At 48.0% G+C, this 3,973-nt stretch overlaps 1 protein-coding gene across 1 annotated transcript in view; it reads left to right on the forward strand.

Moving 5' to 3' along the window:
• Nucleotides 1–3,973, forward strand: part of GSG1L (GSG1 like) — a 202,675-nt gene that overhangs the window by 17,917 nt on the left and 180,785 nt on the right. The window contains exon 2 of the mRNA XM_004705705.2: nt 415–462. The gene's annotated coding sequence lies outside the window, so the exon portion shown is untranslated. The remainder of the gene's footprint in view (nt 1–414; nt 463–3,973) is intronic.

Genomic DNA, 3,973 nt, shown 5'->3' on the forward strand with positions numbered 1-3,973 from the left:
GCGAGCGAGAGCGCGTGAGAGCACACGCGTGCTATGTTCTGAAAATACCCTGCTGGTTGAAGCGGGCTGGGGTGGGGAGGGAGAATGGATTGGAGAGAGGTAAGAGTGGAGCCCTGGAGAGAACAGTGAGGAGGCCGCTCCCTCCTGGGGCAGAGGGATGCTTGTGGTCTGGACCAGAGTGGGGGTCTCGAGGAGCGACCTGCAGGATGTTGAGGGATGGAACCATGACATTCCTCTGCCCCGGGCTTTCCAGGAATAAGGGTTAGAGAAAGATGCTGCTGGAGTTGGAGACGCCCAGCTTCCCCCTCCGCTTTCTCCCTGGCTCTGCTCCCGGGCTCATGGGAGGGGGGAGAGGCCCAAGCTGGAAGTACCATGTCCTCTCCCATTCTGAAACCTTTCTTTTCTTTGTCAAAGGTGAAACATGCCGCAGCTTCATTGACCTGGCCCCGGCATCGGAGAAAGGTGAGTGTGGCCCCACCCTCTCTGAAGGCATCTTCCCTGCCCAGGTGGCTTCTTCCAGCCCCGGGAATGCCTTAGTTCAGGTGTTCCTGAAAGCTAGAAATCCCATGGCAAAGTTCTGGCTTCAGAGATGTGGGAGAGGCAGGTGATGGGGAGATCATCTGGCTCTCCCCTACCTGGTGGCCTGATCCAGTGATTCATCACCTCTCAGTCAGTTCTAGTGCATGCTGGGACTCTGGGGGCCGGACGATGGGGAGGGTAGAAATTGGGGTCTGGCAAGACTAGTATTGTGAATTGCATTACATTCTTCCCCAAATATGTGTTGAAAATGCCAATCACTAAGCCTGCGGTTATAATCCCTTTGGGACTGGGTTGTCATTGTTAGGTTAATGAGGCTGGATTAGCATGGAGTGGATCTCAAGTCAATTTCTTTTGAGAGATAAAGGTGATCAAACAAGTGAGCAGAGCATAGATGGGGAAGAGAGATGCTGAGCAGAAGCCTGGAAGCTCAGGATCTTTCCCCAGGGCAGATGGAGAGAAAGCCTTCCCTTTGAACTGTCACCTCAGGTTCCACTATGTAGCCTGTTAAATAGTGAGAAAATCTATCTCTGTTGATGAAGCCACCCCTTGTGGTATTCTGTGATAGCAGCACTGGATAACTAGCCAACCAGTATAGGTGGCATTGCCCCAGCTGTAGGATTTGACTGGAAGGAAGGAAGCCATATGTCCCAATGGTATTCTCATAGGGATGAGGAGGTCTGAACTACTTAGAGAGTCCCATTAGTGTGCAGGGCCCAACAGCACAATTCTGAGTACCTCCCCCTCCCCCCCTCAGGATGCCCAGAGCCATGCAAGGCAGGGATGGGGTGATGCGAGGAGACCCAATGGATCTGGTTAAGCTGCAAGTTATATCGGTTGCTGCCGAGTTGGTTTCAATTCATGACAGAGTAGGACTGCCCCACCAAGGCTGAAACCTTTACAACAGAGACCGTCATGTCCTTTCCCCGTGGAGTTGGTTAGTGGCTGAGCACTTTAACCACTGCACCATCAGGACCCCTGCTGCAAGTCATATGGCGTCAGTGAAGAAATTGACTTCGGTCGTATACAAGTTTAGAGGTAGGCCATCTGCATTGCTCTGCTGCACAAAGTGCTCAGGGTCCAGCCTCCTTCCAGCTCCCCACTCCTCTCCGGCATCCGCATGCCCAAGATGTGGCTAGAGCTCCAGCCAGCATCCGCATCCTAGGCAGTAGGACAGCTGTTAGATGCTGTCAAGTCGCCTCTGACTCAGAGACCCAATGCACAGCAGAACGAAATACTGCCTAGTTCTGCGCCCCTCACAACACAACTGTTCATGGGCTTAAGCCCACCGGTGCAGCCACTGGGCCAATCCATCTTGTTGAAGGTTGGATTAGTCTGAGTTGACCAAGAAACAAATTCATTGACACTCATGTATAAGAAAGAGTTTTATATAAAAGAGCAAGAGTGTCAAACTGTCGGTCAAATGCGGCCCCCGAGGTAATTGTTTGTGGCCTGTCATGCTCTGAAATAAAATTAAAAAAACAAAACAAAACATTGTTATGAAGAAAATAGAGCTTAGGGGAGATCGAGGCAATACCATACACACAATTCCCTTGGTAGCACTTTAACTGCTGAAGACCAGTATGCATGTGGCCCAGTGCCTTTCCTGGGGGCCTGTGGACATGTATAAATGCACTGACTCAGTTCTGGTGACATTTGGAAGCGATCTGTCTGCCACTCTCAGTGTCACATAATGTAAACAGATCCCAGTAGTGAAAAGGTTAAAAAGGGCACTCTGGGTTGTGCTGTTAGGAATCATACCTAGCGGCAGCGCTAGTTGACATTTTTAGAGGCAAGCCATTATGATTGTGCATCACGTTTGTCAGCTGTCCAACATTTTGTGTTTTTTATTAGTTACTTTGTTTTATTTTATGGTCACAACATAAGAGGTAAGTGAAAATTAGTAGGAGGAAAGTGCTGGCAAGTTTTGGGTAAAAAAGAATAATTTTAGTTTTATAACTACATTAAATAAAATAAATGTTTAAATATAAGCAATTATATAGTATTTTAATTATCCTATCCATATTCCTGAATCCTCACTTCAAAATATAAATTTAACAAAATTTGTAAATGTGATGTGGCCCGCATGAATCTTGCCTGTTGCACCAAATGACCCACGTTTTGAGTTTGACACCCCATGTAAAAGAGCAATTATCTATTGAGGAAACATCCCAGCCCAGTCCAGATCAAGTCTATAAGTTCGATATTAGCTCATATGTCTGATACCAGTCTGTAAATTCCTCTTGAGACACATGCAACACATGGCAATGACACTGAATGTAGGGAGATCACAGGACAGTGGGTGGAAAGTCCTGTGGATCCTGTGTGGTGGAAGTCTCTCAGCACTGGCATGGATTTCCATGTGGCACCTTCAGCTCTCGGGCTCTGGCTTCATCACTGCAACTATATGGTTTGTCAACAGGAATGTCTTGCAGGGAGAGAATGTATCTAGCCTCCAGTGAGCTATTTATCTCTGCCACACCTCCAAATGAGGTCATCAAGCTGCGACCTGATTGACAAGCGAGACTCTACCCCTTCCTCAAGTTGTCAGTAGATTATGTAACTACCACAAAGGTCTTCCTCTTTTTTGATACCCCTCTACTTTACCAAACAAGATGTCTTTCTCCATGGATTGGTCTCTCCTGCTATGTCCAAAGACAGGAGACAAAGTCTTGCCATCTTTTCCTCTAAGGAGCATTCTGGTTGTACTTCTTCCAAGACAGATTTGATTGTTCTTTTGACAGCCCATGGTACTTTCAGTACTCTTCCCCAGCACCACCATTCAAGTGCATTGATTTCTACCCACATATGAAGCAATTGGAAATATGGCTTGGCCCAGGCACACCTCGGTCCTCCAAATAACTTCCTTGCTTATCAACACTTTAAAGCTATCTTTGGCAGCAGGGCAGAGGGAGGGCTAAGAAGAGTGGGCAAAAGTTGAGGTTTGCAGAAATTACCCCACAGTACTGACTTATATCTCATTGACCAGAACACTGAAGTGCAAGGAATGCTGGGTGATAGGTCTGTGTCCCCAGCTGAAAATAAAGATTCTAAAAATAATTTTTGGAAGGCCAGGACAAATGTCTAGAACAATGGGGAAACTTGCCCTAGGAACTCCAGGGAGAGAGGTCACCTCCCACCCTGCCTACCTCTGACACCAAGGAGGAAGCTTGCCAAGAGAGAAGCAGATGTGCAGGGACCTTCAGACAGCCCAGCAGAGTTTAGGAGAAGCTCTGGTCTTGGGACTTGGAGGAAACTGATGCAGAAGTTACTCAGCCTGCTGGGTAACTCGGGAGTTCCTGATACCTCCTGGTAGTTGAGAAAGGAAAGAGGAAGCCAAGAGGGGCATGTACCTGCAGGCTAGCGGCTCTCTGGTCTCACAGACACTGTCTTCTTGGACAGCTCCAGCCAAATAGCAACACGTTAGGTGCGTGCG

Source organism: Echinops telfairi, unplaced genomic scaffold (genome assembly GCF_000313985.2).
Source record: "Echinops telfairi isolate 266 unplaced genomic scaffold, ASM31398v2 ScPeMD7_5;HRSCAF=22, whole genome shotgun sequence".
NCBI lineage: Eukaryota > Metazoa > Chordata > Mammalia > Afrosoricida > Tenrecidae > Echinops > Echinops telfairi.